The sequence below is a fragment of the Euphorbia lathyris genome, chromosome 5 (assembly GCF_963576675.1).
Source record: "Euphorbia lathyris chromosome 5, ddEupLath1.1, whole genome shotgun sequence".
Lineage (NCBI taxonomy): Eukaryota > Viridiplantae > Streptophyta > Magnoliopsida > Malpighiales > Euphorbiaceae > Euphorbia > Euphorbia lathyris.
In genome coordinates, this window is record NC_088914.1 from 59,156,364 (window position 1) to 59,181,970 (window position 25,607).

The following is a 25,607-nucleotide window of genomic DNA, read 5'->3' on the forward strand; positions in this document are numbered from 1 at the left end:
TTGATTATTACTCAGCTTGACTCAGCGGCTTCGCCTTCAAGCTTTTTCTGAAGAAGACATTTCTTTCGTAAAGCTGAGTTGCATTCTACTCAGCTTCTGCTGTGTGTTTTGCTTATGCTGACTTTGTTCTGTCTTCCTTTTATAGACTTTCAGTTCATGTTCTCGTTAGTTAATTTACTCAACATTGAACAAACTCATTAGTACAATTAAATCAAAGCACTTAAATTTAATTGTTTTAATCATGGTAATAATTTTGTCAAATCAAAATCATGTGGAAAGGTGTTTCAACAAACTCCCCCATTTTGATGTTAGCAAAAGTATTCAATTAAGGAACTCAGTGTTGAGCTCCCCCATGATAGTTGACATTGTCTATTCTTTTGAAATTACTCCCCCGTAAGGGTTGCATCTACTGACTTAGTTCAATTCTAAACCTTCTAAGATTTAATCGAAGTGAGCCTAAGGTCAGCCTTCAGAAGTAGGTCAATACTTGGAACATTTTTTCATTACTCAGTTTTGATACTTAGTTAAGTTCAGGTATCAGAGTTGGGTTCAGGTATCAGAGTTGGGGTATACTGAGTATATTTTACTTGTTTAATTTCTGTGTTCACAAGTTTTAATTTGTTGTTGTTCAATGAGTAGTTACATGAGACAGATCAGCACATAACACAACATACAAGCATTTCATATATAAAGACAGTTTGTAGAAAGATGCTTGTATATAGATAGTCAGCTTTAACAGGGAAAATATGCCAGATACAGAATACAAGTTTCAAGCTAAGTCTAGTTCTAGTTCTACTTTTTATTATTGACTTGAACTTGGTTAGATTTGGCTTTGGGCTTGGCAGTTCTTTGTTGCTGACTTTGGTTGCCTGGGATAGCAGAAGCTGAGCTAGGAGGCTTCTGTTGAGTTTCGACAGCTAGCTGCTTAGCTTTATCCTTCTCCCCCATTTTGCTAGCATCACTAGACGGAAGGGGAGGAACATAGAATTGCCCCTGTTGAACAGCACGAGTCAGTATAGTGGAATACTGTTGCATGTGACTCGTACTTTCTTTAAGACCCTTAAAGACCCGCATCCCATCGGCCATTCTTGAAGAGGGGATTTTAATGTGTGCGTTGAGCATACTGAGTAAAAACTCAAAAGACTTCCCTATCCAAGTAATAGAGTCCGTCATCCGTGCATAGGATTGATAGTACATCCTGAGCAGTGAAGAATCATACGAATGACGCTGAGTATTGATGTGCCAAACATGCACAAGTGTTGACCGGGTGCAGTGCAAAATATCATTGGTCTTGACTTGGTCAATGTCCATTTCTTCTTTGCTCGGGTTGAGTAGGCGAATGGCTTCACCAATCTGTTCAACGGAGCATTGAGAAGTGGAGGAGATAAGTTCATGAGCCCCCGTCAATTCAGCGGTCAGCTAGTTGAAATGCTGAGTAACTTTAGCAGAAGTTGCGGATGATGAGTTCACAACAGATAGGGTAGTGATTTTCCCTTCGATGGAGTCCATATGATTCACCATCATTAGCTGAAGTTCTGCCAGCCTGACCATAAACTCTTGCTTGGGCTGCTGAGCGACCAAGGAAGTCATAACACTCATCAGCTCCTTAAGACCTTTGAGTTCGGTCAAAAGTTGCGTGACGGATGAAAATTGAGTAGACTCAGCAGGAGCGGCCCCAACAGCATCGGCTTGAGACTGATCTATTTCTTGAAGAAGCATATGAGCCAAGTTTATGATTCGCCGGCCTGACTCAGAGGTATTAAGAAAGTTGTAAGAATCATCTTCAGTCTGGTTCTGTATAGTCTCAACGGCCGTTTTCTGGTTAGCAGTTGGTGGAGAATTTTGATGCTGTCCAGAAGTAGAAGTGCCAGCATGGTCAGTAGCTGCACTTTGGTTATTGAGGCCAGCAGCAGGAGTTGATTGGCTTACTGTCTGCTTGATAGGATTTGGAAGAGTTTGATCAGCAGAATTATTAACCTGCTCAGTGTCAGTTTGAAGTTGAGTGGAAATTTGAGGTTGAGGAAACTCAGAGCTGTCTTTAGCAGGAGGATTTTCCTTCACTAACTCGGTGTGTTGAGCAGCTGGAACTTCGAGCACTTGCTCAGTGGAAGGTGGAGCAGAGGTGTCGGCAGAAGCTTGACCCTTAGAGACTTTTGGGTCGGCTTGTTCCTCAGCTTGAGAAACAGAGGCTTGCTTTTCCTTGACTTGATCAGGTGTGGGTTTAGTGATGTCGGTGAAGAATTGAAATTGGAGCCCAGTTAAGTCTGTGATGGGGTCCCTCAGCGGAGATTCATCCAACAGGTCTATGACGTTGGGCTTTTGAGCTTTTCGCTTGAATCGCTTTTCCGCACTGCCCTTTTGAGTTTTGGTTTGAGGAGAAGGATCAGCAGCAATAGACTCTGATGACTCAGAAGAGGAGGTGAGTCCAAGGTCAGCATACAGGTTCTCCACAACCTTGTCCTTCATTGGTGACTCAACTCTTTGCTCATCAGCTTGCTCAGGAGTAGTTGTGTTACTTGGCTCAGCAGAACCCATCTTATCAGATTGAGGCTGTTCGTTAGTGCAGCCTTGCTCTTCCTCCTGAGGAGTCTTTTCCAGGTCAATTTCATGACTTCGCACGAAGTGTGAATCCTTTGAGATCACAAAGTCAAGTGGGTCAGTGTCTAACGGCATCATTCCAAAGGTTTTCTTCCTCTTTAGAGGCTGTTCAAGTGTCTCCTCACTTTCTTCCTCAGGCTCAGCTCGCTTTTTCTGTTTTTCAGCTGACTCTGGTTCCCCTTGAGCTGGCTCAGCAGGAGCAGCTTTCTTTTCCCTTATCACCACCCTAATCTTTTTCACAGTTCAATTGATGTCCACTACAAGAAAAAACGCTATCACCGACGGAATAATCCGTCGGTGATCATCATCACCGACGAAAGACCGACAGAATCTGATGTATCGGCGTTGACCTCGTAGGTAACCGGTTACGACAAATTTTTTGCTGGGTCGGTGATATCACCGACACAAATGGTGTCAGTGATACGTGTAGGTGTTTCCGACCCATTTTTAGTTGGTAATATTTGTCGATCTTACCGATACCATCACGCTCAATTACCAACTGTTTTGTGTAGGAAATTCCTACACAATTACCGAGCACTTTTGTGTCGGTGTAATATTTTTGAAAAAAAAAATGACTACCTACGAACAGAAATATGTCAGAAAATTACAATATTTATATTTTAAAATTGAAACTCATTTATATATTATTATTAATAATTTATAATTATTAAATATCTTTTAATTCAATAAATAAATCCAACTATTATATATATATATATATATATTTGTATATATACTAAACAAATATATAATAAATAATATTTATATTATAAAAAAAAGTCAAAGTGATTACATACAAAATAGTAGAAGTTCTAAAACTTACCGTATACAAAATGATATATTGAATAAAAAAACTATCTCCACCCAAAAAATTCTACCATCTTATCCACTAGGAAGTTGCAACCTTCAAGCTCCATTCTGATATCTCAATTTGAACTTCAAACTCTTGAACCCTTAGTTGAAGAACATCCATTTGTGATGAAACATACCAAAATTTAGTGGATCTACATGATTATGCTGCTCCTGTTGCCATGTTGCTGCTAAACAAGCCACAATATCATGAATAATTGATTGCAATTGATCGAGCTGAGACTGGATATGTGGCGTGGATTCGATGATGCTGCTGACGAAGATGCTCCCTGTGTCCCCGGTTAAGATGAAGAATCTGAACTCAAAAGGCATGCAAAATTATCGACACGGTTCTACTCGCTACGTATTTCAGCAATTAATATATTACTCTGTTATTGAACAGATATCAACAAGATGGTAAAAACCAAATTTTTTGTTCCATGTTGACAAAGTAACCTGCTAAATCTCTACTTCAAGTGAAAAGAGTAAAAATTACTTCAAGCTTTCTTATCCTTCTTCTACCTTAGCAAGCTTTAAATTGATATTTGCCTGACCATAAACAAAACAGAATGGTTTTAGCTATAAAAAGACCTTCAATATAAGTTAAAGAGAACAACAAACAGAATATCGCAAACAGAGTATCTTTATTCTAAACAATTATATACCTCCCTATTTCTAGAGATATTTAAACAACAAATATGTCAATAGCTAACATGTTTCACAATTATCATATTGAAATGGTAAGTAGCTGAAGATTTTGATGAATGTATTCATTCAGCAAAGCACTTGGTTCTAGGTGTAAAATGCAAAGCCAAGTGCATCCTAGCATTTATTCCAAATTTAGCAAGTCTGTGATTCCCAAGTCAAGCCAGAAGGAAAATACAACCAATCTCCAATAATTTAGCAGGAAAAGGAAGCAACAGATATCACTAAGAGAGACCAAATTTAATAAAGCTTGTTCCTTCTTTGTTTAACAGAGAATTACATTCAATTTCTCAAACTAAAAGACAGAGAGAGCAGATCTAATGGGCAGAAAGATTTGATTTATGGCATAATTTTTTTTGTGTGTGTGATACTTGAAATACAAGCCGTGAAGTGATACTTTTCATTGCAATGTCTTAAGCTGTATGTTGGAAACAATTTTGAAAAAATTTGTTTAGATTGGAAGCTCCATTCCAAACAAACAATTAGTTGGCAATATTCAAAGAACGATTAACAATTAGTTGACAGTAGAACTTATCTTTAAAAATAAGAGAACATGCTAATCTAATTAATATGTAAAATTGAAGGGCAAGTTTGAGGGATGCAAGTGAAAACATATCTTGAATTCATGGTCAATAAAGCACATCACTACTACAAAGGGAGGTGAAAGAAATCAAAATTTTACAAACATCTTTATTTTATTGAAAAGTACAAACCTAGTAGATCAATATCATTTATTATATCATGCTTCACTAAAATCATATTAAAAAGTAATGACTCCCCTGAAATCCGGAGCAGCAAAGAATTGGCCAGTCTATCATGTAGAGGAAGTCGAATAACTAGCAAACTGAGAAGATGGAAACGAAAGTAGAAGCATATGTCTCGCCGTGGATAATTATTTATATATATTAGAACCCTTTAAATCTGGTGAAATTATTAAATCAATTGGAATCTCCAAGAACACAAACTTGGTTAGGCCTTGAAACATAATTATTAAGTCATAGTAGCTCAGTATCACACACAGAAAAAAAAAACAAAAAATTAGATGAAAAAGAATTAGTATATTAAAGAAAAGGGGCAGCAGCAAGTATATTTAACATCTAGCCTCCGCTAATGTCATACAAGCAAAATCTAACAAATTCGCATGAACTTATAAGGTAACAATCTAAAAGAAATTCCACAAATATTTAACAAAGCTACTTCATCTATTTCTTTTAAAAAAGGGTAATAAAATTGATAGCCAGGATAAAGTATTCTCATAAACTTGGATACTTCTCCTATTAAATTTTTTGTTTCATAGTCCAAGAGTCTCCAAACGCCAAACATTAGCCAATATAATTATCTTAATCCCTTATTCATTCAAAAAGTCAATTAGCAATACGATATGATACTTTCCACTTTTACATGTTAACAAGCCAGTGACTACACATAACTAATTATAAATAACTGGACCAAGAGAATCATGGGTACATCATGGTAATAATTAGTACTTATCATATGATGAAAACAACTTCACTTTTGATTAATCAATTAATCTATTCTTATATGCAAATACCAAATCCAAAAGACAAAAAAAAAGCTTACTTCTTAAGTAATTTTATTAATCGCAGTGCAGGGTGCAATCAGTTTGCTTGATTTGTGTACAACTTCCATGCAAACCAAGTGCATAATACCCACTAACACAAAGCATCTGAAACTTGAGAAGCATAACATGCACTGCAAGGCAGTCTCTTCTTCATTGACACTCTACTAGTGAAGAATCATATTGATCTATTTGTCTCAAGATATGCAGTAACTGTTCTGCTCGACTTCTTCCATCCTCTCCACTAATTTAACATGAAATACTAGTTAGAGAAAGAACACACATAAAACGTAATCCTAATAATGCTCAAGCATATAATAGAATATGACCAAACAAAACAAGACCCATTTCCTAGTTTTATATAGACAATTTGGTACTACAATAACAGACTTATTTCCAATTAACAAGAAAATGCAGGTCATAATCAACATAATGAGAAATTTCTTGAATTTGCAGGAACCAAGTTTCAGAATGCATCTGGTTTTGGTTCAAATGAACAATTACTTCAATTTGCAGGAACCATGGTCCAAAATCAAACAGCTTCTTATTCAAATGGAAAACCAATCGAGCCTGCAACATCCAAACTCCAAAATCCACTACCAGATTTTGGATCGAGTAGGAAACCAGTCAAATTTGCAGCAAGCCAAAATGAAGCAGGCAGTTCAAGTTCCAATAAGAAATCACTTGAGGACATTGCTGCTGAAGAATCAATTGAGAAATTACTACTAACAACGAATGGGATTCTCATTCACTTCTCTAGCTTTCTCAATTATCATGAACATAACTGGTAATAAGGGATGCATGTAAGAAATTTATTTCAATGCTTTTGGAGCTTCAATTTCACCAAAAAATTGACCCAGAAAAATATAAATAAAAATAACCCACTGTTGTCTTAAATGAGGTTGCATAGAATGAAGATTCAAATTTCCATATTTTGTCAGGAAGCAAACAGATTATGGTATAAGTTAAATGGCAAAGACAGAGATAAAAGAGGAACTTGGATTTCTCAGTGAGCAAACAAACAACTCCAAAAATGAAGAACATAACAAGCATTCCAGCATACTCAACTAATTCAAGTGAGAAGGATTTAGGGCTTCATTTTCATTTCCCAAAACCAGAAACCTAGAAACCACACAACACAATCAACAAAAAAACAACGAAAACAAACAGACAACACCCCTAAAATAACAATCACAACAATAACAAACAACAAATTAAAAGAAAGCGCAAAAGGAGTATGAGATCTGTACTTAGAGAGAGGAGATTGAGGGCAAAAGGGATTTTGGGAGCATCGAGGAGTTGAAGAAGCGAACCAGAAAATAGGTAGAGATCAGTGCGTGGAAGACAATATAATGGGGGAGGGGGAGGTACAAGCACCGCGGCGGCGGCATTGGTGAAAATCGGAGCCGGCGTTGGTGTATATAACGAGGTGAGCGAGATGAGGGTTGCAAAAGTTTCCAATTGGGTGAGAAAGGAATTAGGGCGAGAGGCAGGAATTAGGGATCACATCTTTATATATTATTAATTTTCTTTTTAATTAAAAATTTGATGCAGTAAATATTAATATTTTTTTTTAAATCTCATAATCACCGACACAAATCTGTCGGTCTCCCACAATAGGTGCCAAAAAAATCTTGCCATTATTTACCTATACATTCTGAGAATGTGTAGGGATATCTGTCAGTGATGGCCGAGACAATATTTTCGTCGGTGTTCCGTCGGTATCTCCGACGGATAATATTCCATTGGTGAGATGTGTCGGTGATCGAGCATTTTCTTGTAGTGGTCTTTAGCTATTGGTGTTGCAGAGGAGTCAACTTTCCTCTTCTTATCTCTCCTGAGTCGTTCAGTAGGTGCTGCTTCAATCGCAACTCCCTTTCCTTTCTGAGACAACTCAGCAGGTGTTTCTTCAACCATATCTCCCTCAGCAGGTGCTTCTTCAACCATAGCCTCCTTACCTTTCTTAGGTTTGATAGAAAGGCTGTGAGCTAAGCCGAACAAAATTGCTGAGGTGATCTCAGTGCCCTCAACATCAATTTCTCCTTTGAATCTGACCTGGTGATCCTAAAGTATTTTGGTGATGAGAGAGCCCATCCTGAGGATCCCGGTGCTGTGTTGAAAATCCCCAATCAGAAAGACGGGCATATTGAGCGGCTTGTAGTTCAGCATGTGCCAGATGAAGCACTACTCAAAGTTTAAGGCTGAGGAGGAGGAGTTGACCTTGGGAAAGAGAAAGTTGGTCAGGATGTAGTGAGCTTATTTTTTAGGCTGACCCATGCTGGTGCTGGAGATCTCTCCTTTGTGGTTTTTTAGTTTACAGAACTCAGCAATGTACTGAACCCGCTTATAATCATTCGTGCATCTCAGTTCTGCACCTTCTGCTTTAAGCTTTAGCAGGATAGCAAGGTAAGAGGGGGTGATGGTGATTTCCTTATTCTTAACCTTGGTGACCAAATAGTCATCGTAGTCCTCAGCGACCTTTAGGTTTGTGTAGAACACCTTCACCAGTTGTGGATAAGTAGTTCCAGGGAGAGAGAAGAGGGAAGTCCACCCATTATTTGAGATCCAATCACAGAAGGGTTTTTCTTCCTCGATGAAGCTTCCGGAAAACCATCGAGAATGGTAGACGTTCAGGTTTTTGATACTGCTGAAGACTTGGGAGAACTTCCTTTCACGGGGTTTCTTGTTTTTCTTCTTTTTCTTCGAAGGAGTCGTTTGGTCAGTGCGAGGGTTTTCACCGAGGATGCTGACCTCGGGCATTGGTTGGTCCTGCTGACCATGTGTCTGTTTCTGAGACTCCGAGGAAGTCTCGTGATATTCCTGCTCGACAGGAGACGGAGGATTAATGTCGGAGCGGTTATCATCGTATTGCTCACCGGAGATATTCTAGGAATCGTTCGACATGGTGTTCTTGAGGATTTTTGAGAAACTTAGAAGATTTTGAGAATTCAGAGAGAGAGATCAAGTGCGAAATTTTCAAGTGTAAAGAGGAATTAGTGGGAAACCGTCCACTATTTATAGCCGGTGCGTGTTGATCTTGTTGAAACACCTTTCCACAAGATTTTGATTTGAAAAAATCATCCATGATTAAGAGACAATTAAATTTAAGTGCTTTGATTTTATTGTACTAATCTGTTTGTTCAATGTTGAGTATAAACTTAAATACAAAAAAAAAAGATATAAAAAGTAAGACAGGACAAAGTCAGCATGAGATTAAAGAACAAGCTGAGTAGAATTGAACTCAGTATCAAAAAATAGAAGCCTGGAGTTCAACAAAGCTAAGTGGAATGGAACTCAGCATTAGAAGCCCTCTCAAAAGTTGTCTTGCAAAACAAAACTGACTAAAGGAGAACTCAACATAGAAGTTGACAACAAACAAAGACAACGAATAACAAAGTAGAAGCTAAGTAATCTTCAGGACAGCATGAGAGATTCGTTCACTAGAAGACAAGTTTTGCAAACCTTCTGCACCAATAATTGAATCTTCGGAATTACGCAAAAGACACATTCCGAGATGCATGGGTCAACAGATTATTGCTAAAAGACAACTGCCACAAAAAGACAATGTCTGCAGGAAGAAGACAAGTCTGACGTCTGAAGAAATCAGAGGATAGGATTGGCCTGCAAAACCTGAAGCTGACCAGAAGCTGTCTCCTAAAAGAGCCGTTTTGGACTTAACGGCTAAATCATTTCAAATGATCCAACTCTAGATTTTCCTCTATATAAAGACAATCAAAATCCTTGGATCATTGTCGAAGTACAAAAAGAAAAATACAAGAGAGAAAAACACAAGTTCAAAGCACTCAAAAACAAGAAAGAGATCTTACACCCATCTTCTATTCCTGTGTAATTGCTGGATTGATTGTTTGTAATTATCTAAAGTGTTCTTCATTTGAAAAAGAACAAATTGTATCAATCGTGATATTGAGAGTGTTGTGCTGAGTGTTTGGTTGTAAACACTCAGTGGTAGAGAAATCTAAGTACTGAGTTGTGGTGCTTAGTAGGAGTTGAGTAGAAGAATAGAGGACGGTACTCTTGCATATTCAACTGCCTTGTAAACGGTTTGTGCTCTACCTTTAAAGAGCTCAGTATTGGATTCTAAAAGCCCGGAGGACTCTGGGGACTGGACGTAGGCAGAGAGGCCGAACCAGGATAAGTCGTACTGAGTAATTTCTAACTCTCTCAATATATATATATATGTGCATGTGTTGTCTGTTGAATTTACTCAGCATATAAATCATTTAAGTTGATACTGAGTAAATCAGAGTGCTGAGTTGGAAGCTGACCACAGAAAGTGTCAATTTCCAACTCACAAGTAAAACAGCCTTAGTCAACATCTGACCAAAGCTGTCTTACATTAAGATCGGCCGTGCTGACCAAAAAGCTGAGTTAACAAACTCATCAAAATTATCAAGTCAGTATAATTAAATTAGCAAAAAAGTTACATTAGTTCCTAACCCCCCCCCCCCTTGGAACTAATTACATAGGACCAACAAGTGGTATGAGAGCCTAAGCTCACTACTCTAAGATATAACTATCTTGAGCGGATCGCCATAAATGGCTGAGAACAGCACTCGTTTCCTTCCAGGGAACCAAACTACACAGATACTCCTTGAGGGATTATCTATTAGTCGGCCTCCCCTATTCTTTGGATCCAACTATACATTCTGGAAGAATAGGATGAAGAACTTTATTCAAGCCACAAAAATGAGTGCATGGCTTGCAATAGTTCAAGGCCCATACGTGCCATATAAAACTGTTAACAATGAGAAAGTTGTTAAGAGTGAAACTGAGTGGTCAGAAGATGACCTTAGAAAACTTCAAAATAATGTTTCGGCTATCAATATGCTTCACTGTGCTTTAGATGCTGCAGAATACAATAAAATATCAGGTTGTGAGTCAGCACAGGAGATATGGAAAAAGCTCGAGGTGGCCTACGAAGGTACAAGCAAGGTCAAAGAGTCAAAGGTAAATCAACACATGAGATTGTATGAGTTATTCGAAATGAACGACAATGAGGACATCTCCAGCATGAATGCTAGATTCACTAATATCATAAATGAGCTAAAAAGACTCGGCAAGAACTTCACCGAAGAAGAACAAGTGAAGAAAATCTTGATCAAGAGAAAATAAATTTGCAGAAAAATTTAAGCATTAATTATAAGAGGGCAATAAGGTAATGTTTAACTACTTTTTAGGCTAATTAATAGGTTTTTTAATATTTGTGTAAAAACCTTAAAAGACAATTAAAATGAAACAGATGGAGTATATATTAAGTAATGATTTGTGGAGTCATTGTAGCAACTTTTAAAGTTGTTTACTATTGGAGTGATGGTGGGTGTTAAAAGGTTGCCAAACTTTTTATAATATATAAAAAAAAGTGATCTACTTGAATATTGTTGGTGAACCTTTTTATTGTTTTCTCTCTCATTTTACTATTGGTTGACAATATCTATAATTAAAATAAATTATATATTAAGTAATAATTTGTGGGGTCATTGTAGCAACTTTTAAAGTTGCTTACTATTGAAGCATTTTTAAACAAAAGTTATCAATAGTGATGTGAACTATTAAATTAATAAAATATTATATTTTAGTATGATGTGGTCAGTTTTGACACTTTTTGAAGCAAACTCGATTGGAGATGCTCTTAAACATGCTCCCACCATTTAGGAGAAACTAAATGATAGCTTTTACCCCAAAGTTTTTGAAATTTGAAAAAATAAATAGAAAATATAGAATTGGCTCCTTATAAAAAAAATGAGCATTTATTTATTTATTTATTAAAGAAATGAGCATTTGTTTTTTTTAAGTTATAGAAATTAAATTACATTTGGACCTATGAGTAAAAATGATAAATATAAATTTGTCAAACTCTAGATAAATAATGTTGAAGTTCATAATTTAGGGCATGTTTGGTTCAGCTGTTAGCTAATAGTTGTTGCGGTTGCTGTTAGCTGTTTGCAGTTGCAGTAAGTTGTTAACTGTTTGTTATTAGCTGTTTAATTACTAGTGTTTGGTAAAATTATATTGAACCGTTGTATTCGGATTTAAAATGTCTAAAATGGACATGTTTTAAATTTATCAACGATGAAATTATAGAAGAAAAAATGTGAAAAATTGTCCATAACGTTTACAACTAGGAATAATTTTATTCTTAATGTCTAAAATGGTGCAATTTTACCCATAACGCTAGAAGCTAACAACAATTTTACCCCTAATATTGGCTAGTTGGGTCGATTTTAGATATTATTAGAAAATATAGATATTTTATTTCTTATGCTACACCAATTACACATATCAGTAGTTATAAAAAAAAGAGATTTCATATTTTTTTATAATTTAATAATAAAATTAAAAATTAATATTTATAAATTCGACGAAATATTTGAATTTTTTTGTCCAACTCGTACAAAAGACAATATTTTTTTTCTTAATTTTTTTTTACGTTCAATAATATGTTTGTGATCTATTACTAACGATGGTAAAATGATGCATATGTGAAGTGTAGATGACAATATTCATGACCAAGAAGATAGTTTGATAAATTATTTCTCAACTTGACCCAACTTGTCAATGTTAGGGGTAAAATTGCTTTTGGTTGTCAACATTAGGGGTATAATTGCACCATTTTAGACGTTAAGGGTAAAATTGCTCATAGCTATAAATGTTAGGGGTATTTTGCACCTTATCCTATTATAAGATAAAAAAATGTGTTACGTAAATTAATAAAAATAATCTATATAAAAAATAAAAAAATTATTGAACGCAACAAAACCTTGTTCTTCCGGTAATTATGTTGTAGAAATATAAATAATGTTAAAGAATAAACTTATTTTGTGAAAATAAGAAGGATAATTTTGTTAATAATAGATAACTACAAACATTGGTTTATGAAAAGCTCCAAATAGGAACTTTTCGTGGAACGCTCCAGAACGCTACAGTTTTCAGAGAAAATATTAAACGGTGCGGTTATATAAACCTAACCAAACGGTATATTTACTGCGGCTTGGAATGAAACGCTAAACGCTCCTCCGAAAAGCTGAAATAAACACCATTTTAGTATTTGCTTCAGGTTTTTTTTCTTTTGAAAAGGTTGGAAAATGTTTGCTTCAAGTTAATTTTTGGAGAATTTTATTTGTTTCTACTTGAAATGGCTGTATTTGGGCAAATCATTAATCTCTTCAAATAATAACTATTAGCTTTTGGGTGTCATGAATTTTTTTTATTTGTTCCTTTCCGAGTTTAGAACGTGCAGAAGGGTTGCCAATAGAACGTGATATGAAAGAATACATGGGGTAGTACTCTGTTGCGTTACGTGATCTTTCTAATGTTGGAGGTAAGACATAAAGATAATAAGCGCGAGACCGTTGACATGAGACTTCACCCTGATGCCTAAGGTACAACAATATAGGATAGAGTACTAAGAATTGGGAGTAATTGCAATGGATGTGTGTATGTACTTTGGTTATAGTCTTTAGTTCGTATTTATTGGATGCCTAGGGGTAGATGTTAGATGATGTTATCCTTAGATTCCTCGAAAGACAACTCGCCGTATTTTAGGTAATTTGTGTTATATCTTCTTTGAGTTTTCTTCATCCTAGGCAAGATTGACAGGTTCTAATCCGAGCTGGACTTGGATGTCTCCCTATTGGTCCACTTGTTTGAGGATGAGCAATATCCTTGTTTAGTTTAATTTGACAGATCCATTTATCCGGATGTCCTTGTTAGTCTAGGATGAGGACATGTGTATATCGGTATTATTTCACATAATATCATATGTCCCCCCTTTGACTCCTAGGGTTCTTTGAAGCTTCAGCCGCCTCTATGGGCCTTGTCATTTGAGGAATGGTTTGGCTTTCGGTAGAAATCCGGCTTTTCAGACACCCCATTTGGAGGGAATAAAGGGATATTGTATTGCACGTGATCCATTATTTTCTGGAAGGGGTGTCTCATTGGGTCATATGCTGCTATTGCCTTGAGAAGGCGTGCAATAATCTCATATTAGGCATCACTATAACGGTCGTTTGACTACACTAGGCGTTTGACACGTGCATTTGCATGCTTTAGCCTAGAGAAAAGTACACATAAAGGCTTGTTATTCACAAAGAACGTCGACACTAATAGCCTTTTCATTGATGGAGACTTCTCACTTGCTTCTAAAAAAATGTCTATAAAAGCAGACTTTTGGTTGTGAGTTTTACTTTCCAGATCTTACATTTCTTATTGCATTCAGACCTTGCATTTTCTCTTTAACCAATTGTAAGTCTTTCTCTCCCATTTTTATTTTTACTGTATAAAAATGTTTAAGCGAAATGATTCTTGCAAGCCACTATGTCGATAACCCCTTCAGACGAAGGTTAAAAACCGTCATTTCGAAGAATATTAAACTGTCACGAGGCTTGTTGTCGTCTGATGATGCTTCCGATGACGGTTGCCTTTTGTCATTTGAAATAACCTCACATGACATCAGCCTATTGGTACACTATCATTTTACGCATATTTTGATGATGACATATTTATTATTCGTGTCATCTATATAAGCCTTGAATGACAGGCTGAGAAGCTTACCCAAGAGCTGGCAAGCTAAGAAAACTGCAGTAGAAGAAGCTCATGACCTGACTACATACAAGTATGACGAGCTAATCGGATCTCTGCTGACTCATGAGATCTCAATGCAAAACTTTGAAGCTAAAGAGAAAGAAAAGTCAGAAGACAAGAAACAAAAGTCATTTGTCATGAAAGCTGACTCAGCCGAAGCTGACTCATCAGACGATGAGGAAATGGCCATGTTTACACGAAAAATGAAGAAGCTGTTTAGGAAGAATGAAAAGAACAGCAGAAGGCCATTCAGAAAAAATGACAGATACAAAGTTGAGTCCAATGACAAATACAAGAAGGACAACTCCAAGTCTGTCACATGTTTTGAGTGCCATCAAACTGGCACATCAAGTCAAGCTGCCCAAACCTCAAAAGAGATAAGAAGGGAAACAAGAAAGCAATGGTAGCAATATAGAGTGACAGTGATGAGTCAACATCATCCGAAGCTGATGCAAATGAAACGGCAAACATATGTTTCATGGCCGATGATGCTGATCACTCTCAATCTGAGCAAGCTGACCTCTCTGATGAAACTGACCAGGAGGTACACAACAATGAGGTAACACCCGTACTCCTGTTTAGAAATGAGATTGTCAATGCCCTGAGTGATTTATATAAGCTAACTAAGAAATGTAACAAGAAAATAAGATCACTCAGCAGGCGGTGTGACGAGATTGAAGAGGTCAAGCTAAGTGATCTCCGATATCTCCTCCAAGACAACTCAGACTTACATAGTAACATGGAAATAATGCATAAGTTTGTCACGGAGGTCCAATCTGAGTCAAAGAAACTAAGAAAGGATGTTACAACCCTACAGAGTCAAATAAAAGGCTCAAATAAAAATAAAACCCATGCTGAGTACCCAAGTACTAGTCAGCATAAACAGTTCACTCAGTGTGACTGTTGCGGGAAAAAGGGGCACACAAGAGATGTGTGTTGGTTTAACAAGCGGTCTGTCCAATGTGACTTCTGCGGAAGGAAAGGACATACCACTAAGGTATGTTGGCATGCTCAGCATAATAATAAAGACCACACTCAGCATCACCCTCAAAGGGTAACATATTGTGATTTCTGTGGTAAACAAGGCCACACTGTAAAAGTATGCTGTCACAAGCTAAAATATGACTTTGCACCTGTTTACGCTAACAAACGAGGACCCAAAAAGAATTGGGTACCTAAAGATGAATAATCTAAAATGCAGGTGAGCCTGAGATGCGTGGAGAAATCAAAACTGTGGTATATAGACAGCGCATGCTCGAGGCACATGACTGGTGATGAAACTCAGTTCATCACACTAGAGCTTAAATGAGGTGGAACTGTAAGCTTTGGAGACAATAAGAAGGGTAAGATAGTCGGCTCAGGTACTATCGGAGGTAACCAACTATTGAGTCAGTCTCCTTAGTTAAAGGTCTCAAATACAATCTGCTGAGCGTAGCTCAGCTTTGCAAGAGCAGCAGAAAGGTTGTATTTGATGATACTAAGTGTCAAATACTCGAGGGAAAAACAAACGAATTGATTTTAACTGCCCCTCGTGTAGACAATGTATACATGCTGAGTTTAGAAAAACAGTTTTCTAAAAACATATGCTTAGTGTCTAAAGAGGATAACTCCCTGCTATGGCATAGAAGACTTGGTCATGTAAGCATGGACCTTCTTACCAAATTAGCTAGAAAGCAACTAGTTGAGGGATTGCCCAAACTTAAATTTGAAAAAGATCAATTGTGTAAAGCTTGTCAGCAAGGCAAACAAGCTAAGAAATCATTTCAAAGTAAAAATATTGTCTCAACCAAGAGACCATTGGAATTACTACACTTGGATCTTTTCGGACCTATCCAGCCACTCAGCTTGGGAGGTAAGAAATTTTCCTTGGTCATTGTAGACGATTTCTCTTGGTACACTTGGATCATCTTGCTGAGTAGCAAGGATGAAACATTTGAGATGTTTACCACATTGATTAAAAAGATTGAAATTGACAAAGACCTAAGAGTAGCTCATATTAGAAGCGACAATGGTGGAGAATTCAAAAACAACAGTTTGATGAATTCTGTGAAACCAGTGGTATTGACCACAATTTCTCTGCTCCTAGAACACCTCAACAGAATGGGGTTGTTGAAAGGAAGAACAGAACAATTGTCGAAATTGCTAGAACCATGCTGAGTGAAAATAGGCTTCCAAAGTATTTCTGGGGTGAAGCTGTCCACACAGCATGCTACATTCTCAATAGGGCTTTAGTTAGACCTATTCTTAAGAAAACCCCATATGAACTTTGGAAAGGATGAAAGCCTAACATCGGCTACTTTCGTGCCTTTGGGTGTAAATGTTATATACTCAACACGAAAGACAATCTTGCAAAATTTGATGCCAAAGCTGATGAAACGATCTTTTTAGGGTACTCAACTAACAGCAAAGCATATAGGGTATATAATAAGCGAACTCAGGTTGTAGAAGAGTCTTTCCATGTTGAGTTCGATGAAGCTGACCCTGCAGGAAAGTCAACCCAGCACACTGAAGATGAACCAAACTCAGCCTCCGCTGATCAAAATGGAGCCTCTGAGTCATCAATACAAGGGCTGACCAAAGGTAAGCAAGAGATGGAAATAACCTTTGCTGACCAATCTATTCCTGTAGAGATTGTAGAAACACATGTTCCAAACAACTCAACATTGCCCAAAGAAATAAAAATACCAAGAGGACATTCAGAAAAGTCCATTCTTGATGCTGCTGACAACAAGCTGATGACAAGAGATCAGCTTAGGAAGTTCCTCAGCAACGTTGCTTTTGTATCAGTACATGAACCAAAGAACTTTGCTGATGCTGAGCACGATGAATATTGGATCAATGCTATGCAAGAAGAGCTCGACCAATTCGCAAGAAATGAGGTATGGGATTTAGTACCTAAGCCTAGAAATCAAAAGTCCATAGGAACTAAGTGGGTCTTTAGAAACAAACTAGATGAGCATGGAAATGTAGTCAGAAACAAGGCTTGACTTGTAGCTCAAGGCTATAGTCAGCAAGAGGGTATTGACTATGGTGAAACTTTTGCACCAGTTGCTAGGCTAGAAGCTATACGTATATTGTGTGCCTATGCCAGTTTTATGAACTTTAAATTATATCAAATGGATGTTAAAAGTGCATTTCTTAATGGCTTTATAAACGAAGAGGTATATGTTAACCAACCTCCTGGGTTTGAAGATCCAAAATTCCCAAACCACGTTTATAAACTCAAGAAGGCCCTGTATGGCCTGAAGCAATCTCCAAGAGCTTGGTATGAGAGGTTGACCAACTTCATACTGACCAGGAACTATGTCAGAGGAAAAGCTGACACAACCTTGTTCATTAAGAAAAAGGGTAAACATACCCTACTTGCACAAATATATGTAGATGATATAATCTTTGGTGCTACTGATGAATCTTTGTGCAAAGAATTTAGTAAACAGATGCAAACTGAGTTCGAAATGTCTATGATGGGAGAACTCAACTTCTTCCTTGGACTTCAAATCAAGCAAGGTAAGAACGGCATCTTTATTAGTCAGTCTAAGTACACCAAAGAGATGTTAAAGAAATTTGATATGGAAGACTGCAAGCCCATATCAACCCCAATAGGTACTGATACTGTCCTGTGCAAAGATGAGAAAAGTAAGTCAGTAGATAGCAAGTTATATCGAGGTATGATAGGCTCTTTACTTTATCTCACTGCTAGTAGACCTGATATCCAGTACTCAGTATGTTATTGTGCAAGATATCAAGCTGACCCCAGGGAATCTCACCTTATAGCTGTCAAAAGAATTTTTAGATATTTGCAGAGCTCAGTTGATGCAGGTTTATGGTATCCAACCTCAAATGACTTCACACTCATTGGATATACCGATGCTGACTATGGACGAGATAAGCTAGAACGTAAGAGTACTTCAGGAGGATTTCATTTCCTTGGAAGCTGTCTAGTATCTTGGTTCAGCAAGAAGCAGTCATCAGTTGCCTTGTCTATAACTGAAGCTGAGTATGTTGCTGCTGGAAGCTGTGTTGCCCAAGTCTTATGGATTAAGCAACAACTTGAAGATTATGGAGTAAAAACCGAAACAATAGAGATCAAATGTGACAAAAAAGAGTGCCATTGATCTATCCAAGAATCCAATCCAACACAGCAGGATGAAGCATGTCAGCATAAGGCATCACTTCATCAGAGATCACGTACTAAAGGGTGAGCTCAAACTGACCTACATACCAACAGATGAACAGCTTGCAGATATCTTCACCAAGCCTTTGGCTCGTGAACAATTCAACATACTAAGGGAAGCTATCAGTATGTCTAATCCTCTTCAATAACTCTATGTGAAAAATTGAATGTTGAGCGATTACCATGCTGAGTGAACTCCATATTAGTAACCACTGCATGCTGAGCTTAAAATGTAGAAAATCACCCTATGCTGAGTAGATGTACATGCTGAGTGATTATCTTATGCTACGTTACTAAGAGATAAGACATTTCACCTACGTAGAACTAGGTACTCAGTATCACAAACGCTTCGCATTCTACCAAAACTGAGTTAAAGCCTATTTGCACTATTAAATGCTAACACGTGTAATAAATAGCACCTAGGATAACGTAAGCAATAATGGCAAAATCCATACGCCGAACGTGTCATAAATGACAGAATCTCTGTCGATTGAATAACCCAAGGAAAAACGGCTAGTTCAAAGCATAGGGTCGATTTAAATTCTTATAAATAGTGGAAGACTTCCCACTTAATCCTCTCTACGATTGAAACCTTTAGCATTCGAATCTCTCTCTCTCTCTCTCATTCCAAAATTCTTCGAAAAATTTCTGAGAAGAAAATGTCGAACCCTCAAAATGTCTCCGGTGGTGATTCCGACAGAAATCACTCCGATGAAAATCCCAAATCTCCTCCTCTGCTTGACCAAACTCCGAACAAAAACCCTCAAGCTGACCCAGCAAGCTCTTCAAAGAAGAAGGAACCAACGAAGAACAAGCAGCCTAAGGAAAGGACTATGGTCAAGGTCCACAAGAACGTCAACAACCTTGAAGTTCTTAAATGTAGGTGGTTCTCTCCCAGCTTCATCACCGCTAAAAAACCCTTCTGTGAGTGGATTGAGAAGAATGAATGGGCAGGACTCTTCTCTCTTTCTGGGAAAACCTATCATAGGTTAGTTAGGGAATTTTACTCCAATCTTCATATTGACGATGAAGATGCTGACTACTTGGAAACTTCTGTCAAGGGCCACAAGATAACAGTCACCCCATCTTACTTAGCAACCTTACTCAACCTGCCAGAAGAAGGGAAAGAGTTTAGGACAACCAAAGAAAAGCTTGACCATACCAAAGAATTCTACAAACCGAAGAATCATAAAGGAGAGATACCTAGCACCTGTATGGGGCAAAATCAGAAGATGGCTCATTACATATTGACCAACTTCATCTTTCCAAAGCTCTACTCAGTATCGTCGGCCTCCAACTTCGAGCAGTGCTTCATATGGAACATGCTGACCTACAACCCTCTCAATATGCCTGTGTTTCTGGTAGGTGCACTTCAATGAAGTGGTAAGAAACTCAGACTGGGCTCCCTAATCACTAAGATCCTCGAAGATCAGAAAATAGAAACAATCAATGAGTCTCAGAGTTTGGGAACTGAAATTACAGCGGCTCTGCTATTTGGGCTAGTATTCAATCAGCCTTTGAAGTCAAAGATGGAGACTGAAGATGTTGAGGAAAATGAGGAGGAAAATGATGTTGAACAGGAGGCGGAACCTAATAAAGAAAAGAAAGTCCTTGCTGAGTCACCGAAGACAAAGAAGAAGAGAAAAGCACTTGAAACATGCTCAAAGGACATTGATGCTGTCCCTAAGAAGATGCGAGCTATGTCTAAGGGGAAGAAAGTTGATGCTGACCAAACTCAGGTTACACCTAAGTCAGTAGAGAAACAAAAAGGGCAAGTTGAGCCCGAAGAGGAGAGTGAAGAAACTCCTGACCCCCTCGACTGGGTTGTCACTCCCAAATCACACTTCGTCAAAAGTCTTGGGATTGACCTTGAACAAACCCCTATTGAGCAAGAAGAGGAAGAACAGAGAAATGATGACACTCAGCCTGATATTGCAGAAGAAGAGCATGTTGAGCAAACGCAAACTGAGGAAAATGCTAAGCAAGAGGAGAATCCAAATATGGAACATCAAACAGTTGATGTTGAGCTCACCGAAAATGACATTGCAGAAGATGAAATCAATGCTGAGCTTAAAGAAAACTCCTCTTCTGACTCTAGTGAAGATATTCAAGCTGACCCTTCACCTCCTAAAGCTAAGACATTCAAAAGGCTAAAGAAGAAAGCCTACAAAGCACTTGTTATTGATCTGTTAGGTGATTCTCCGCTTCGAGACCCAATTATTGATCTATCTAACATCCAGTTCAGATACTTCTCCAATGATACCGAGTCTCCTCCTAAGGAACCTGCACAAAATCAAGCCTCTGGTTCCCATCCTGAGGAACAAGCCAAAACCTCTGAACATCCACATCCTACCGAGCAAGAGCTCGAAGTCCAAGTTGCTCAAGCTGGGGAGCAAACTATGGAACATCCTGCTCAACTTCCACATCATATTGAGCAGGTCAACATCTCTGTAAGTCCTTCACCTCAAATTCAGAATACACAGAATGTTGAGCACTCAGTTCCTCATACTGAGCTACCACAATGTCCAACAATTGACCAACCAAACCAAACTGACAAGCAGCCAACTCCACCACCATCAAGTTCAACTTCAATTCATGCCTCTGAGTCCAATCCTGCTGGTCAATTTGCCTATCTGAGTGCTACTGAGTCCGGGCGTAGAATTCTTGCATCCGCTCAGTCTCTTCTCCAGGATCTAAACACATCCAATACTGATGCTGCTGGGGCTACCAATATTGAGTCCCCTCAAATTTCATCCATTACTCAACTTCTCAACGAGATTCGGGGTCTCAAAGATCTTATAAGTGTTATGACAATAGTTCAAACACAGCAACCCAAGCAAGACTCAATTGCCAAACTGACTGAACTACTGATCATGATGGTAAACCACATGAATTCACTTGAAGGCAAAATCCTGAGTCTCTCTGAGGTAAATCCGGGGTATGCTACTTCTACTGAGCTTAAAGACAATTTTGCAAAGCTGACCACAGACCTGGCCAATATTGGATCTACGGTTCATCCTGAATACGCCACTTTTGCTGAGTTGAATCAATACTTCTCCAAGTTGACCTCTGACCTGACCTGCACACGTGAATTGATTTCCTCCACTTCTCAGTGTACCATTGATCAACTGAGTGAAGCTGTGCGTCTACTCAATGTAAACAAGGAAAAGATGGATGTTGACCCCATCAATAATGAAACACTTCTGAGTTTTTCACAAGCCATCCTCCAATCAGTACGCATGACCAATGCTCAACGCAAATTCTATGATTCAACTGTGCTCAAAATGTACCACCAATCCTATGCCCAGCTAACTGATTCAATCTCCTGGATTAGCAAATCTCATGAGTATCTCATCAGCCTGCTTAGTGCCTCTCTACGGGTTCCTCGAACTCTTCAAGATGATGGTGTTCTAGTATTTGATGGTCTGAATGAGAGTACAAGAAAATTGAAGCGTTATTCCAACGCCTTGTCTGCTGCTGCTAGGAATGATACCTTCATTCATCCTCCACCCGATGATGGCAAAATGAGGGAGAGAAGACAAGATGGAACTTAGCACGCAGGTGGTGCATCAGGCAGTAAAGAAAAAGGAAAAGACAAGTATCAAGCTGAGCATCAAGCTCAAGTTAACTTAAAGAAGAAAAAGTAGCTTAGTCATACTTTAGGACTTAGCATGTACTTTGTGCTTGATATTTTGTGTGCTAAATGGGTTAATCTATGATAAAGAACCATTCTATCTGAATTGTCTAGATACCGTGCTTAATGTTATGTGCTAAAAGCTGATCTACCAAAATTGAACAAACAAGTAAAAGTAAACATACTCAGTATACATTAAACACTAAAACAATCCGTGTATCAAACTGAGTATTTAACCATTTCTGAAAACTGACCTAGACTCATCTAAATTAGATCTTGGAAGGTCTAGAATTGAACTAAGTCAGTATAAGCAATGTCTTAAGCTTATTCGATTAAATCTTGAAAGGTTTAGAATTAAGTTAAGACAATAGATGCAACCCTTACGGGGGAAACGGGGGAGTAATTTCAGAAATATATTCAATCATGGGGAATTTCAAAACTGAGTTCCATAATTATGTATTTTGCCAACATCAAAATGGGGGAGTTTGTTGAAACACCTTTCCACAAGATTTTGATTTGACAAAATCATCCATGATTAAGAGACAATTAAATTTAAGTGCTTTGATTTTATTGTACTAATCTGTTTGTTCAATGTTGAGTATAAACTTAAATACAAAAAAAAGATATAAAAAGTAAGACAGGACAAAGTCAGCATGAGATTAAAGAACAAGCTAAGTAGAATCGAACTCAGTATCAAAAAATAGAAGCCTGAAGCTCAACAAAGCTAAGTGGAATGGAACTCAGCATTAGAAGCCCTCTCAAAAGTTGTCTTGCAAAACAAAACTGACTAAAGGAGAACTCAACATAGAAGTTGACAACAAACGAAGACAACGAATAACAAAGTAGAAGCTAAGTAATCTTCAGGACAGCATGAGAGATCCGTTCACTAGAAGACAAGTTTTGCAAACCTTCTGCACCAATAATTGAATCCTCAGAATTACGCAAAAGACACATTCCGAGATGCATGGGTCAACAGATTATTGCTAAAAGACAACTGCCACAAAAAGACAATGTCTGCAGGAAGAAGACAAGGCTGACGTCTGAAGAAATCAGAGGATAGGATTGGCCTGCAAAACCTGAAGCTGGCCAGAAGTTGTCTCCTAAAAGAGCCGTTTTGGACTTAACGGCTAAATCATTTCAAATGATCCAACTCCAGATTTTCCTCTATATAAAGACAATCAAAATCCTTGGATCATTGTCGAAGTACAAAAAGAAAAATACAAGAGAGAAAAACACAAGTTCAAAGCACTCAAAAACAAGAAAGAGATCTTACACCCATCTTCTATTCCTGTGTAAATGCTAGATTGATTGTTTGTAATCATCTAAAGTGTTCTTCATTTGAAAAAGAACAAATTGTATCAATCGTGATATTGAGAGTGTTGTGCTGAGTGTTTGGTTGTAAACACTCAGTGGTAGAGAAATCTAAGTACTGAGTTGTGGTGCTTAGTAGGAGTTGAGTAGAAGAATAGAGGACGGTACTCTTGCATATTCAACTGCCTTGTAAACGGTTTGTGCTCTACCTTTAAAGAGCTCAGTATTGGATTCTAAAAGCCCGGAGGACTCTAGGGACTGGATGTAGGTAGAGAGGTCGAACCAGGATAAGTCGTACTGAGTAATTTCTAACTCTCTCAATATATATATATATGTGCATGTGTTGTCTGTTGAATTTACTCAGCATATAAATCATTTAAGCTGATACTGAGTAAATCAGAGTGCTGAGTTGGAAGCTGACCACAGAAAGTGTCAATTCCCAACTCACAAGTAAAACAGCCTTAGTCAACATCTGACCAAAGCTGTCTTACATTAAGATCGGCCGTGCTGACCAAAAAGCTGAGTTAACAAACTCATCAAAATTATCAAGTCAGTATAATTAAATTAGCGAAAAAGTTACATTAGTTCCTAACCCCCCCCTTGGAACTAATTACACGGGACCAACAGATCTGATAGGTCAGAATGGCGGTTAGTTTTTGAATCAATCAACGGAATTTAATTCTGACATTAATGACACATTCGGCGCATGGGTTTCTAATCATTACGCTTACGTCATCCTAGGTGGCTACATAAATACACGTGCAAGTATTCTACTCAGCATTTAAGATACAAAACGTTTGGTGTTCCGAGTGCTTAGTTTAGCGTAAAAGGGGTTCGTATCATATGGAGCAACTCAGCATTTTATCAATCACTCAATATATATAGCAATTCATCAATTAGTGATTTCACAACATTCATATCTACTCAGCATATGACAGTTACTCAACATGTAATAATCACTCGGCATGATATAATCACTTAATATACTCAGAATTTTATTGAAGAGGATTAGACATACCGATAGCTTCCCTTAGTATGTTGAACTGCTCATAAGCCAATGGCTTCGTGAAGATATCTGCAAGCTGTTCATCTGTTGGAACATAGGTCAGCTTGATCTCACCTTTGAGTATATGATCTCTGATGAAGTGATGCCTTATGCTGACATGCTTCATCCTGCTGTGTTGGATTGGATTCTTTGACAAGTCAATGGCACTTTTGTTATCACATTTGACTTCTATTGTTTTCGTTTGAACTCCATAATCATCCAGCTGTTGCTTGATCCATAGGACTTGTGCAACACATCTTCCAGTAGCAATGTACTCAGCTTCAGTTGTTGACAGGGCAACTGACGACTGCTTCTTACTGAACCAAGACACTAGACAGCTTCCAAGGAAATGACATCCTCCTGAAGTGCTTTTCTACTCAAGCTTGTCTCGTCCATAGTCAGCGTTAGTGTATCCAACGAGTGTAAAATTGTTCGTGTTGGGATACCATAAACCTGCATTTACTGAGCTTTGCAAATATCTAAGGATTCTTTTTACAGCTATGTAATGAGATTCCTTAGGGTCAGCTTGATATCTTGCGCAGTAACATACTAAGTACTGAATATCTGGCCTACTTACCGTTAGATAGAGTAGAGAGCCAATCATACCTCGACATAATTTGCTGTCTACTGACTTACCTTTTTCATCAGCACAGAGCACAGTGTCAGTGCCCATTGGGGTAGATATTGGCTTACAATTTTCCATATCAAATTTCTTCAATATCTCATTAGCATACTTTGTCTGACTAATGAAGATGCCATTCTTGCATTGTTTGATTTGAAGTCCAAGGAAGAAGTTGAGTTCTCCCATCATTAACATCTCAAACTCAATTTGCATCTGCTTGCTAAATTCCTTGCACATAGACTCATTAGTAGCATCGAAAATGATATCATCAACATATATATGTGCCAACAGGGTATCTTTACCCTTTTTCTTAATGAATAAGGTTGTGTCAGCTTTTCCTCTGACATAGTTCCTAGTCAGCAGAAAGCTGGTCAGCCTTTCGTACCAAGCATGTGGTGCTTGCTTGAGGCCGTACAGAGCCTTTTTGAGTTTATAAACATGGTTTGGGAATTTTGGATCCTCAAACCCTGGGGCTGACTAACATAAACC

At 38.0% G+C, this 25,607-nt stretch overlaps 1 long non-coding RNA gene across 1 annotated transcript; it reads right to left on the reverse strand.

The window, feature by feature from the left end:
• Positions 1 to 3,345: 3,345 nt before the first annotated feature.
• LOC136230621 (uncharacterized) lies at positions 3,346 to 7,217 on the reverse strand. Its single transcript, XR_010689476.1, has 3 exons — positions 6,982 to 7,217; positions 5,734 to 5,975; positions 3,346 to 3,996 (listed from the first exon to the last, which is right to left on the reverse strand). It is a non-coding gene; the product is annotated as an uncharacterized lncRNA (long non-coding RNA).
• Positions 7,218 to 25,607: the final 18,390 nt, after the last annotated feature.